We start from the raw sequence: 15,693 nt of genomic DNA on the forward strand, positions 1-15,693 counted from the left end.
TAAAACACAACTTTATATGGTACATAGATTCATCTACCCTGTGCTATTGACCTAGATCAAATAGGGAAGTTCGATAATATATATATATCTTAGTGGATTATTCTGGTTTAAGGGGTGTTATACTTCATAAATAAATAAACATGCGTTGATAAAACTAGGTAACAAGAAATGAGACAATTTTCTTCTTTATTTATTTACTCTTAGAAATTCTAATATTACAAAAGTTAGAATTATATAGCTAGAATAATGTGATACTTGTTCTATTATGAGCTTCTCAACATAATATTTACTTGTTATGAAAAACTAACAAATGAAAACCACTTTCAAATATCCAAATATGTAGTTGCAATATTTGTTAAGGGATGGCGCCACGCGTTCCCCGTATGATATGAATTATCGATTTCTCGCTACTGCGATTTGTACGTGTTTGTAATTACTGGTTTCTTATTAAATAGTATATCAATAACGTATATATATGTATATATAGAATAATTAACAAATGTTAAATGAAATTTAAACCGGATACCGCTCATTACACGAGAGAAATACATTTATTTTTTATTTAGAAAATATTTTTATATCAGATAGCGCTATTGTACGAGTGGTCAGTAATTTTGTTGTCAAGATCACGGAACTTGTGTTAATATTTGTATTCCGCCCACACCTAGGATTTGGGTGGCCGAAAACGTTGAGTGCCCCTTCCCTCCAGAACCGTAAGAGGTTTAAAACTTGCCTTATTAGCACAGGTTTGGATGGGGAATTCTCGACGGTTTCACCTCTCTAGCGCCCCATAAATCAAACCAACGGGGGCGTAGGGCACTCATCCATAAAGCTAGCACCTTGGGCGAATACTGAAGATAGTCCGCACGTTCGCAATTAATCCAGCTCACGCTGAGCACACCAGCGTGATTAGTGGTGTGATGAATGGGCTGTGGGGTCATAAGAGGACGCCCCATACAGGACAGTTGGCCCCCAATAGGAGGAGAATACATTGATGTTAAACTTGGTCCATTTTATAAAAGCTTACACATATAAACTGAAAGTTGTTAAGATGGGATTCTCCACCAGGATCTTCATTATTGGCAAAGACCTTCGGCATCACGTAGGCCTAATAGCTGTTAAGTTAGTGTGGTTTCAGTTTCAGCGTGAATTTCCGTGCTTCCACTGTACCGGTAGCCTGGGAAAAACGGAAAAACGTGAGATATGTTGATTTGAATATCTTTTACTTATTCATTTTGTACTACACTATAGTTATGGGAATAAAAAGAAAATTATATCTCAAAAGATAAAAATATTAGAGGTCAACACTTTATAAACCGATGCAAATTTTCCCTGCTTCTTTTTATTATATTTTCCTGCTTTGCATGTGCCTCTGTAGCTTAATTCTATCATCCTGCCTTCAGAGTTGTACATTACTTTTTGTTTATGGTTTCTGCATGCTCCAACAACAGCTGTAATTAGTGTCAAGAATTGTGAAGCTGCTTATATTTTCTTTGTGATGGAAACGTTCTACTCCAGCTGTAATCACGAACACCAGCAAGCACAGACGAAACTTAATATTTTAATTTTAGATAAATCTTATAGCTAGCTTCTCGTAAATATATGTGTGTGTACTCTTTTATCAATAATTACTTAAACACCTGGTTGAGAGGTTAATTTTATGTAACACTTATTTTTCTCAATTATGTAACCGATTCCAAAAGTCAGAAGCAAGTAATTTCCAACCGTAAAGAGAAACTTTACAATGTAGCTGTCTTTTCGCATTTGAAGATAAAAGCTCGTAAACGTGGATCACTAATTTACAAGGGCAGGGTGTTTTACTCAGAGTTAATTGCACTTAATGAAAACGTTGTGCCAGGTCTTCTACTACCTTTAAAATTTCTTATTCCATTGGCTTGGCTTGTTATCTTGATGCAGCTATATCTGCTCACGTGACTAGTATGATAGTAACAAGAGCTTACCTTGCTTTACTATACACTTTCTGAAACTTAATATTCTCATTACGTGAGAAATCTTTTCGAACTATATAGCCCAATAAGAATTATTTTTATATTATCTAAGTCATCTTGCAAAGTCAAGTACACCTCTAGTCCTGTCTGATGGTAGGAGCAACTCGTTAGCACTCCTTCCTGGGCGAATGAGAAAATAGGTTTTCTAGAAGACTAGTTTCGAAGAGGTAGGAGACATCTGTGTGGGATAAGACGCTATCTATTTGGGGTTAGATACTCATATTTGTGTTTACTGATCATCTCTCCCTGATGCTATATTAATATTTAGAATTGGTCTGTACCCCCCCCCTCTTTCTCGGGATTTCCATCTCTCTATTATGAATATTCTTCCTCGGAAAAGGCTGTGAACCATCTTTCAGCAAAAAGTGTACTCATGGCGGCTTTCTCTGGTTTTGTTTTTTGTTGCTTTTTATCTATGACATCTATTTTTTTCCACTCTGTGAACTTTGCTGTTATCTTGTCCTTTGATATTTATGCTTCCATCCAATGGCTGTCGCCATTATTTTGCTTTTTAACAGTATGTTTCAATCCAATGATCTCTGCTGTTATATTGATCTATAAAATGTCAATTTTTTGTGTCCAAAGAGAGTGAGAATTGGTCTATTTTTAATAGTCCATCGTTATTTCTATGACTTTTTTGAGGATTCAATAAAATATTTCTCAGATGCTTCGTCAACAATAAATAATCTCACAGATCCACAAATGAGGAGGAAAGGAAAGTTGCTAAATTAACAAACACTCATATTATTCATTATAATAACCTTCATGATAACCTTCAATAAGATGACTTTCTGGTTCTACTACTCAAGAAAACAAGTCCATGTACTGGCATTGATGAAACACTTGGTTAGTTGGCTTTATTAATTCTGACGTAAGTACACAATTAGTAACAGTATCACCAGTTATTCAATTCTAATTCACCAAATGTATTGCCAAAGTAGACCAATCCATTCTTTTACTTATAAATAAAAGATTATTGTATTATCACAATTGTCTTGAATAAAATAGTCGCTTGGTCAGAAATTCGTACTTTAAACTTTACTGCCATATATTATACCGTGTTTCTGTATACATGTCATCTACACTGTCCTATTTTTGGATATAAAAAGATACTTTACAAACGTTGGCTTGAACAAATAATTATGAAGTTTGTTTTAAGTCTTTTCATCTCATCTGAAGGAATGATAACGTAATTCTCTGATATGAGGAGAGGTTTTTGATTACTGTAATAAGTTGCTACAAAACCTTTTGTTTAAAATCAAACGTGTACTTGTCATTTTATACCAATAATCTTATTCTTTACTTTTTGTTTCCCTTAATTTTAAACCTACTTATAAAACTATTTTCCAAGCATTATTGTTACAAAAGGACTTGTACAATGGCAAGTTCCTTTTTAAATTTATTTTCATATATAAATTCTTCTAATGCCCTGACTTTGTTTACGGTACATTAACTGTAATTTTCTATCTCATTTTACACTGTTATTGCAGGTGAGAATACGGTAACCCGTCCGTATCTTTACACCAAATCAAAACGTGAACACGACTTAGTAAGGCGATTATTGGTTACGAACATTTGTAGACACTCTAAGTAAATTATATTTTTATGTAGGTGTGACGTAAGATACATCAAGATAGTGCCTATGGAATGTAGTATATAATTATATCTTGGTATCAATTTACTAACCCGATAGGCCCCACATATGACAGCTTTACGTCCTGTTGTACCTGAATTCTGTAGTGAGACAAAATAGCCTAAAGAATGGACCACATAGGTTTGATCTAAAAATAGTTCATATACATACACAACTTATAGCTGAAAGTCACTTGTACAGATGAATAAAAGTGCAATAATACCTGAGTAAATTATGCTAGCTGTTCGCACGTGTCGACTTCTAACACTCGTGTTTGTTTTTCGGCAGTGTGGTAGATTAAACTGTTAAAGTGAACCTACACCAAGTTAAACAAGAGGGAATCCTCAATAGCTGCGACACTTGAAGTTCTTTTAGACCTTAAATCGGTCAAGAGATGACGGAGCTATGAGCTAAAAGTTTGCAAATGAAAAAAAAAAAAACGCAGAGCCATTCTATGAGCCACTATGCCGCAACTAAAAATATGACGTCACACATATAAACTGTATCTAACATTACAATATTACATGTTCGTGATCCTCTGTTCCCCAATGGTTCAGCGGTAAGCATGCGTTCTTACAACGCTAAAAATCAGGCTTAGATACCCGTGGTGGGCAGAGACATATAGCTCATTATGTAGTTTGCACTTAACAACCAACCAATCGTGTTCATCTTGACGTTTTACCACCAAGTTCAAAATTTACAAAAAAATTAAAGTATTATTAATCTTTTTATTGGATCGCCTGATTATTTTAAACAAAAATATCAGTGTTTTTAGAATAACAAATACATTGACTACAATTATTGAAATTAATTAACAAGTAATGGTTCTAATATAGCTCTAATGTATGTTTAGAAAATTTTCTTGGAATTTTCTAATTATATAATAGAATATTTATGTCAGTATGCTCGTCTGACGATTAGCCAAATATGATGTTTAATCTTTTCGCTTTTATTGTCTTCCAAGTACTGAACATGAATCATGATAAAGTAATTAGTATATTTCCTAATTATCATCAAATATTCTTAAATAAGATTTTTTGAAGAAATTAACTTAGAAAAAGTTTAATTTGATAGGGTTAAGTATCTGAAATTTTGTAAAATATTTTACATCTGAATAGTAAAGTGTTTTCACAGCCTAAATACCAATTTGCAAATTGACAGAAAAGCTCTCGCTTTAAATTTTGTTATATAACCCTAATGGACAGTTCCCTAAACGGCTAAAAACTATAAACACGTTTCGTTACGTGAACTTATAATTATAATGATTGAAAGTTAGAGCAGTTCTGTGAAACTAAACACCACATTCATTAACCTAGATAGCCATCCAACTCGAAAACTAAGCGCTTTATACTCACCTAGTTACATAAGCTAGATTTTGTTTTCACACAGACCGGTCACTACGATCGGTCAAGTCAAATGCTTCATTTTTTTTTATTTTTATTTTTTACATCAGTTCCTCTAGATAACAGACTCTTTTTCACACATAGTGATCAAATCTATAGCTTCATGTGTTTGAATTATATTTTTTGTTTAACATTTTACATCAATTTCACAAGAATATGGAATCGTTTCTCTACTGGTGTTCTTCAATTGAGGAGCTCAATCATCTGAAGATTAAAATCCGCTGAAGAATCCTTCCTGTAATAACAGTTTATTTTCGATTATGTTTAAGTGAAGACTGCAGGAAAATATTACTATGTTTTGTGAAACAACTAAAAGGTGAACTTTTGTAAGGATCCACAGAGGGGGTAAAGAGTTATGAGTAGAATGTTTGTTTCTGGTTTGTTTGTTTGTTTGTTATGAATTTTGCGCAAAACTACACGAGGGCCATCTGTGCTAGCCGTCCTTAATTTAGCAGTGTAAGACTAGAGGGAAGGCAGCTAGTCATCACCACCCACCGCCAAATCTTGGGCTTCTCTTTTACCAATGAATAGTGGAATTGATTGTCACATTATAACGCCCCCACGGCTAAAAGGGCGAGTATGTTTGTTTCTGGTGTTGGGTGTACATACTTTTTAAGTTCTTAAAGTGATAAGTTCACCTCACATAACTATATGCCAGGTATTGTATATCGGAGCTTATACATGCAGTTAGAATTTTCAATAATAGCGCTAATTGTATTCTAATGTTTAAATATACAAATGTTATTCATAAAACAAAATCATTAAAGTTCCTTTTTTACATGTGAGAATATCTTCCTTTGCTGGTGTTATTTTCGTGGTTTACTTGCTTATTGTTCAGTGTTAACTGCTGCCTGAGCTTCCTTGAACTTTTCTTAGTCATCATTTACATATTTTCAATAGTGGACAATATTTAAATGAATGTTCTTCTTTTTTGTTTTGTTTTTTCATATGACGTTTTATTTCAGCTATCAAACTTTAAGAGTTTAAACATTAAGATAAATTCGTTGACCTAAATAGAAAAGAATATTGGACTTATTCAGTATAATGCGTTTACTATACAAATTTAACTTGTAGTGGAGATAATAGTAGAATAACCTAACTCTTTACAATTAGTTTATGAATCATTTCAAAACTTAGTTAAATAAGTTTAGATATATTCTTCATAATAAAAGGCGTATTACGAGATATATCAGCTTCACGACTTATGAAACTAGGTTACTTCAGAAGCCATGTTTTAACAAAGACTGCAACTAATAACTAGTTTTTATACCAACTTTAGATGTTCGCGTTTTACTAGTTTTAATCATATTTATTAGGTTATGCTTAATAATCATATTTATTAGGTTATGCTTAATAGTATTCAAAGAAGTTGAGTAACCGGCACAAGAAGAAGAAGAAAAGTTATACAATTGTGCAAATTTTTGTTTTATGTAGTTAAAGCATCACAGTTAATATATATCAGATTATTTGTGAGAGTTACACTGCAAGACTTGAAAGCAATGTTAGAATATCTCAAGACATTTGATTGGTGGAGGGAAGATTGTGATATAAAGATGAGCACAAGCATGTGCAACATGCTCTCGTGGGAGACGACAGTGTATCCGAAAAGATAAGAAGGTTGCTTCTCTTAAGATTAACTCCGGGTAGCTATATTAACAAAGAACTAAACAAAAACTAAAAAAGACTTCCGGTACAAGTTCGTGTGTAAATACATCAGCACGTCTGTCTCGTTTTTGGCATTTTACGCTATTCTCTCAGCAGGAGAATTATCGTGCTGGCGATTTTATCTATAGTGAGGGTGGCCATTCTTCCAGTATTCAGCTTGCGCGCTGTCACCGGGAAGCTTAGCTTTCCTTTGACCATAGCAAGATATGTTCGTTACATTTAAATGTACAGAATGTTTATTGTTTGAGTTTGTAATTTGGTATCTTCAGTGAAAGAATTACAGCCGTTTCCATTACCAATCAAACGAGTAACATTCACTGGACATAAAATGTTGTTTAGACTGATGTGTAACTCAACCAATCCGTACGCAGCACATGACAACCACTGTGTGCTTCAGCGCCCCCAGACGGAGAGAATATTTTTCCGTTGAAGCGACAGAGTGTTCTTCTCAAGATGTGAATGCTAGGAATTTCTAGTTCTGCTTACCTCGTGATCATGCGCATAAGCGTGGATAATTGTTTCATGATGGGTAAAGCTGCGGACAGGTATAATTACCTACAGCCAGATCACACATAAGATTTGTATAGCACAATATTTAGTAATAAACCATAGAAAGAAGAGGTAAGCCAAACCCATCATAGTTTTATCTTGAAAAACGTTATATTGTCATTCCAGAGAAATAACTAAAAATACCCAGAAGTAACTAAGAATACTCAGAAGTAACTAAAAATACTCAGAAGTAACTAAAAATACTCAGAAGTAACTAAGAATACTCAGAAGTAACTAAAAATACTCAGAAGTAACTAAGAATACTCAGAAGTAACTAAAAATACTCAGAAGTAACTAAGAATACTCAGAAGTAACTAAAAATACTCAGAAGTAACTAAAAATACTCAGAAGTAACTAAGAATACTCAGAAGTAACTAAAAATACTCAGAAGTAACTAAGAATACTCAGAAGTAACTAAAAATACTCAGAAGTAACTAAAAATACTCAGAAGTAACTAAGAATACTCATCCGTAAGTTTTACAAATTCTGTTGATAATTTACTTAAAACATTATAATTCTTTTGATAATTAAACATCTGGTTATTTAGAAAAAAAGTGGTGTTATACATCAATGTATAAATGCACGTCAGACGTGTTTTTCCTTATAAACACGAGTTAGGACAAGTTTGTGTTAAAAACATACATACTTTTTTTTTTCAAATTTATACGATTTATAGATGGATTATTAAAGCTGTAAAAGTGTCAAAGCGTTTCTTTATTGTAATAACATAGCTGTTCTGAGAACGAGGGGCTTTTGTGGAGGTTAGTAATTCATTAATCCTTGTGGCAGTTTTACTTTTGAAAACCTCCTACTGATGAAGAAGAATAAACCTATCGATAATAAAAACTATAAATGTAACACTATATGACTCTCGACGATTTTTGTTTTGGTTTCTTTTTAAGAAAGTAGGATTCGATAGAAGAAGTTTATAATAACAACAGTAGATAATAACAATATGCTCATTTATCAATTTTCTTTGTATGTGGAATTTAGATTTGTAAGTTCTGGCTCTAGAAAAATTTCAAAATTGTGTTAAATTAACGTGATCTATTTTTCAGTACGTTATGAATTATTTTTAATAACTGAGAACAGGATATATATATTATAAAGTATTAGTCATTATAAACTTAAACAAATATTCAGTTACTACGAAAACGTGTAGTCATTAAATAAATGTATATAGTTTTGTTATTATGTAATATAATTATATTTATTCTCTATTCTTAGTGTAACCTAATCTGATTTGAAAGGAAATTCAAAAGGACGCAAGGAAATAGTCAAGGTATGTAATAATATAGATGAATTATTTTAAACGAAACGTTAATAATCTCTCGCTTATATCTTATGCTCTTCTTTATTGCTTAGCTCGAAACAAACTCTGTTTGTTAGCCAGTTTCCGGTTACGCTAAACTAACTTACAATATCACCTTAGGTCTTAAACTGGAGTTTTATAGTATTTAATGCAGGTATTGACCCAGATCTTTTACCTTTCAAAGCACCTTTAAGTTAATGACTTTTTTTATATCGTTTCGAATGTACGAGTCAAATTAAAGTAATATTTTATAGTAATGCAATTTACAGAGAAATAATTCAGATCTAAAAATATATTAATTTACACTTTTTTAATGTATAAATATATATGTGTGTGTGTGTAAGTGATGTGAATTAATTATAGAAAATATTTAAAAAGTTCACACACTAGACCTAACATATTACATAAGCCTTCTTTAAAACCAGTGTTAACTGTTATATCATGTTGATGATCAAAGAGAAAATCGAAGACACATTTCCGCAGTTTCATGAGCCACTTCTACTTTAACAATCATCTAACTACCACCCGCCTCAAAAGAACAACAACAAATAGACAACTAAACTATGAAATAACATCCTGTCAGTCTGGGCATGTCGTCATGTTTATTTATTAACGTACATATAAATATTTACATTTTTTAAGCAATTTATTTTGAATATAAATTATCTAAACATAAATAAAAGTATATGTATAAACTATGACAACATTTTATGTCAAGTAATTGAAATAAAGGAATATAATATCTTCTCCGATAACTTTAATAGTCTACATTACCGATTAAAGATGTTGTGTACATTATATGAAGACGATTTCTGAGCCACACCACGTTATTGTATCCCATGTCGCTACATCCAGTCATGCATCTTGACAATAGTCCTGCATGATAGTTTCAATTTCTAAAGACTCCATCATGAGGTTGTAGTGTCCAAAGCATACCACTCCTTCCTACAGCTTTCTATGAGCCATTTAGTGTACGAGGAAGGTGATTCCTCAGTGCCCACTGCAAACGTCCAATCGCACAGAAGTTCGTAGGCGTTGCATCCGGAATAGTATGAATACTCATTTCATTTTACAGCTATTTGAGCTACACGAGGGTTGAATGGATAAATCGTGAAAGCAGTTTATCTACATATCACTTGTGTCACTTTTCCAGAAGGAGATCTTTCTTGATTGTGTGGCATACTGTTGCCTGGGGCAAGTTGTGTCACTGATCTTCTTGTTCTAGATTCTCTCCTGTTACAAGGATATCACACTTTGCTTACCACGGCTGAGGATTGACTTGTTGCAGGTCTATTTCTGTATGATTCTGGCCCCAAGTTGATTCATATTCCTTTGTTTTACAATGTGAAAGGAATATCCCTGTCTTTGAAATTATAAAACCGCCGATCATTATGATCTGAGTGTATTAATATTTTGTGTCGGAAAGGAATGTTACATATCCTTTCCAAAAGTTATAAGTTTTTGGTGGCATCAAACTGCAAAATGTAGTTCTGATACGTTCCATTCCATCTACTGTGGTTTTCGTGTTACTTGCTGAATTGCATATTTAAAAATATTTTTAGATTTAAATTCTCAACCCTCTGTAGTAACACTAACGTAGTCATGTTGAGCTTCAAGTTTTATACCGAATGATGAGGAGCGAAATGCTATTCTTCTTTCTAGCTATGTTCTTGAATGTGCGTGCACTGCCTGAAATTATTTACATTTGAAGTTCACTTTGCCCTAACAGTGTAATTATGTTTCTTCCAATATTCTTACTTTTACACTTTTTTGTCTCTAATCAGTAGGCCACACAAGAATAGCGCTAATATGATTGTTTTCACTAGTTGCTTTCTTTCTACTATGTTGCATCAAAAGAAGGGACAGTTGCGCATAGATAGTCCTTGTATTTAAATTCAGACTTCCCTTTCATATGTTGACCTTGTGTTGAAATTCAGACTTCTCTTTTATCTGTTGCCCTTGTCAGTCTTGTACTTTTTTAAGCAGTAGATCAATGATTATCAAATTATCTGGAATTCCTAATTACTTTTCATTATCAGCTCGATCAATGTGAATTTTGCCATAGTGTGTCAATATAAGAGGCAATTACGAATTTGAGAGAATTTTATAATCATTAAAAAAGGGTTCAACAGTACCATACCCATTAAAAATGTAAGTTTTAAAGGAAATAAGATAGGGCAATGGTTTTAATATTTTTTCTACCTTAGACTCCATTAAATATAACAATTGTATTTTTGTGCTCTCATTATTTTCCTTACCCCAGTTTGACTGTCATTTCTTCACTCAGTTTTTAAAAATATCACAACAGAGGGTTATGATCTGTAAAAATTTCCCAAAAAACGTAAGGTTGCTGATGGAGTTACAAGCTCAAAAACAAGGATGAGCTTACATTATGAAAAGATCTATCACTATATTTCACTTGTTTGTGTTACTGATTTCATTCCGGCAGTCGAAACATTAAAAATATATATGCCAATAATCTATCCATTTTCTCATCCCTGTTATTGACCACCTTAAAAGTTTTGTTGCCCCGGGTAGCCACTTTATATATATAATAATAAAAGAGCCTGTCTATGTGTGTGTGTGTGACCGCCATAGCTCCAAGAAGAAAGAACCTAGAGACCTGAAATTTTGCTCATATATTATACTAAGATGATTCTGAATGTGTGCACCTGGATATTATTTTTTAGATTTGACTCAAAAATATTTTGACCAATTTTTTGCCCAATAGCCCTTAAGTCCCATAATTCTTCTTCCTGGAGGTCTATAGAAAATATCATATTTTTTCTAATTCTCACTTACTGAATGAACATGTGTAAAGGTTTTCAGCCAAATACTTCTTTTTAACACAAACATGGGAAGAAAAATATAAATCTGAGAAATAAAAAAAATTAATTGAACTAAGCTTGGGAAAAGGCAACAAACAACGAAAAGAAAAATATGAATTAGAGAATACTGGAGAATTCGCAGAGTGAAAATAATTCAAATAAAAACACGGGAAGAAAAAAAAACGAATTTGAGAAGCTAAATTAGAATTATTTGCTTTTAAAAAGAGTTGAATTGAATTAAGCTCGGGAAATGGCAACAGACAAATCAATTAAATAATTTGCGCATTGGGGTAGCTATAGAAGTAATTAAGATAATGGATTAGACAGAAGGTGTTACTATCCGTTATAACACACACACACACACAACTAGTGTTCTATGAAATGCCGCAATGCTGCAAATTGAAATTTATGTTGTACTGTAGAAGCTGCCTATTACCATCTTGGTTATTTATGGAATATGGACAGCTCTACTTTCAATGCACTAATAGTTCACACTGAAAACACATGCTCTGACTTTCTCTGTCAAGACAATAATCCAACTAGGCTTCATACCGCATTAATAGCCCAGCCTTAACGACAGACTCTGCTTATCCCTATGTATTTGAATATTCCCAGCCTTCTGAACTGAAATAATTATGGGTACCTATGGTCCAGGGTATCTCATGTTGTTCCAGACATTCCAAAGTACAGGAACATTGATAAGTTGTAAGTAAGATGGAGTTACTCTTGTCAGTTTTTTAAAGCTTTTCTGTGGCTATTACTTCAAAACTTATAGAAGTTGGCACAGCTATTGTTAAAATCATTATATCTCATATCTCTAACTTTCATGAGTTTTCCTAACAAACTCATAATATTTAGGGATATTCTCAAAACCTAGAACAGCCAAAATTAAATCTCTTTTGCTTTGAAAGCGATATACATCACTCCATAAGATGTCAGATTTTTATTTGATCTATATCATTGAGACTTATTCCTGCCCTATGGATTGTTCTGTTCATCACAGGGTGAAACCTCTTCAACACACTTGCGACAATGCAGTCCCAATTACAGAGAAGGTTCTTAAGTATTTAATGGTATTTAAACCTGGTGTTTCATGCCATTATCAGACTACAATGTTTAGAAGATGCGATCTAAGTCTTCTTTTGCTACATCTCTGAATGACTATAAGTTTATATGATTTTTCTCACCACTGCATAACTCAGGCAGCAATGGAAAAATTATACTACTGAGTTACTGGGCAAGCCAACCACAGTGAAACCACAGTCAGCAAAGATGGCTATTTTGACCACAAGCTGCAACTTCAGCAATTAATTTAGTACAATTATTATGATCAAGGTCCATAAAGTGGTGTGTCACTTGCACAAACACCAAACACATCTTGGACCAGCTCTGTTAGTGCTTGAGTTTTCAGACGAACACCGACTTTAACAGGTAGAATGGTCTTTCCATTCATGAAGAATCACAGTTATGTCTTGATCTGTGCTCTTGACTAGAAACCATCTGTTTCAGTTGGCAATATGATGCTGTCAGTTGGTAAATATAATGCTTTGTTTGATTCCCCTCTGGCCATGTCTCAGACACATTCATCCAGCCCTTGGAGAAGGGCTTCCAGATGGCTACAACTACGGCATGCTAGAAAAACCTCCCCAAAGAGCCTCAATGCGTCCAGAATTGGACACTTCTACTTGGTTGCTTACTACTAGTATCCATACCTCTGTCCTAAAATCTTCAGAGTGTAATATACACTGATTAGGAAAGACCCTAAACATGGATTGCTTCTCTACACTGATGGTCACATGGTAAATGGTAACTTCCCAAAGTGTTGAAGAGCCCTCCGTATTCAGCAGAGAACTCATTCGGTCCATTTGGAGTCCTCCGACCAGGGCCTGGCAGCAGCGTTTGTCTCCGCTTTCAGCCGAGGTATTTCTACATCTCTCAATTTTTGATGAAAGAAAACAGCAAACAGCAAGCGAAAACAATAGAAAAACAGCTAATCCCACCTTGCCAAACTTTCAAATCAATCGCTTGTCAAAGCACCAAAATAATTTATACTTAACTATCACGGTGGTATTCTGGCAAAATGATATATACAGCAGGCATAAAAATATTCCAGTTAATAACAGGAGGTTTTGGATTTGGTTAGATGAAGGGCAAACAAGAGGTTCTTGTCTATGAATTAAGAAATGGGGGGGATTACACAATATTTACACACAGAAAAATATGGCTCTGTTGTCTGAAGTTGCATATTGCAAAGCTGAACTAAAAATTTGATTTAACTAAAACTGAGTTTAACATTATCATAATTTACGTGAATTAAATGGGTAAAATCAAATACAACTCTACCGAAGATAATTAAAATGAAAAAAAAAAGAAACAATTAAAAAATGTTATTCGATAGAAGAGACAAAAACTCACTGCTTATTAGATAAAACTTTCTTCCCATCTTCCAACATAAAAAATGTGTCAGAAAACCAAGAAACAGTAATCTTCTATAGCATGGCCTTTTCTTTCGATGTGTTTCTTTTTTATATTTCCAAGCATTTTCGGTTAATGTACAAGTATGTAAAAACATTACATTTATTATTCTAACAGTTTTTTTATTATTATTATTTCAAATTTCGTAGTGCTTATTACAATATTGCTCTTTTCTGAACACCAGATTCTTTTCTCTTTATCTTATCACACTGTTACCTTTTTCTTTTGAATCCTTCTACTTATTTCAGTCATAAGCTTCAACTGATCAAACAATTTCTTCTCCACTTAGTTTATTCACACCTTTGTTTTCTAACTTTTATCTTACTTTTACTTTTTCTCTAGTCTTCAAAATACCATTTATGCCATGTCTTATTTTACATTTTTTGCTGCAACCAGGAGATCTCTATCCTTATTATAAAATATTATTTTCGTTTGCATGAATAAAACATGCTCTAGCAGTCTGCGTATATTTTCTAGTTTGCAGACCAGCATATAGCTATGTTTTTATTTTCTTTTTCCAACATGTGATTTGATAAAAGTTAGTTTCTACTCGCCTGTCAGATCAAGTGCTCTGATATCAAATGAAGGTTACGACTTTTGTACCCGGGTTAATGTCAATTTCTTCCTACTATATTTATTCTTCATAGAAAGTACTGCATATAGACATATTCTTGTCATTTGGGAATGTAATATGTTGCTGTGCACTATAAAAAATTAAACAAGTTGTCGCTATAAAAATTATGACTAATACGATATAAATTGGAACAAAACTATATATATATATATATATATATACATACATATATATATATATATATATATATATATATATACATATATATATGTACATATGTATGTATATATTTCTCTCTGTGCATCAGAAACCATTTTATAAAATATATAATCTAAATTGTATCTTTTTCCTATTTTAGCAATAGAGACATTCAAAACAACTTCATTTTTGTCTTCGTAAGTGCTGTGGAAAATTGGTTTTCGTTTTTCAAATAATTCAAACTTTTTATTTTATTTTATTGTGTGTTAAAATTAAGTTCAAGCTATAGCTACAAACGTTACATAGCATACATCAAGAGTGTTAATGATGACATTGTCCCTCGACTTTGATAGGTTATTTCGGTATTTTTGAGAAGAGATATAGCTATGTAGACATGTTATTTGTATTGTTTTGTTTTATTTGAGTTTTTAATAGATTAAACTGGCTTATGGTTTCTGGTCAATACCAATTTATGAGCACTTTTCTATATAATAATATTTTGACTTCATTCTCTCTCTCTGATGAGTAGATGTCATATCTATTTTAAAGACGAGTTTAAAAGCTGCTATAAATTATGATATTGAAGACGTGTTTAGTACCTATATGTGATGCAATGCATAATCGCGACTAATCAACAGTGCAATGCTGCAATGGGAAACTTTTAAACGATGTTGAACCAAATGACACATCATGTCGAAAAAAAATGGACCTTTAAAATTCTTCATAGAAGTAGAAAGTTTTGCACAGAAGTTGATAATCATTTGTAATAAAATAAGTGAATGCAGAGCTAATTGCACCAAATATGAATGATTTGTATGTGTTAACGTAGCAGTTTGTCGCCACAAGTGGGAGTTATGGCGCCATGGGCAACATGTTTAACATCTAACTGTTTGTTTATGATCTGGAAAAAATATATTGTTTCCATGAGAGAGATGGTCAAAGAAACTGGCATCACATTAATCCCTTTTGAACAGATAATATTTTCTACTTAGATTTATAATAGTTTTTGGACATGGGCTTTCGCAGGGGGGGGGGCAAGAGGGGGCG

At 33.0% G+C, this 15,693-nt stretch overlaps 1 protein-coding gene across 2 annotated transcripts in view; it reads left to right on the forward strand.

The window, feature by feature from the left end:
• Window positions 1-15,693, forward strand: part of LOC106459701 (GATA-binding factor 2-like) — a 198,236-nt gene that overhangs the window by 33,529 nt on the left and 149,014 nt on the right. For both annotated transcript variants that reach the window (XM_013919352.2, XM_022386417.1), the window contains exon 2: window positions 8,487-8,541. The gene's annotated coding sequence lies outside the window, so the exon portion shown is untranslated. The remainder of the gene's footprint in view (window positions 1-8,486; window positions 8,542-15,693) is intronic.

This window comes from Limulus polyphemus, unplaced genomic scaffold (genome assembly GCF_000517525.1).
Source record: "Limulus polyphemus unplaced genomic scaffold, Limulus_polyphemus-2.1.2 Scaffold29, whole genome shotgun sequence".
Lineage (NCBI taxonomy): Eukaryota > Metazoa > Arthropoda > Merostomata > Xiphosura > Limulidae > Limulus > Limulus polyphemus.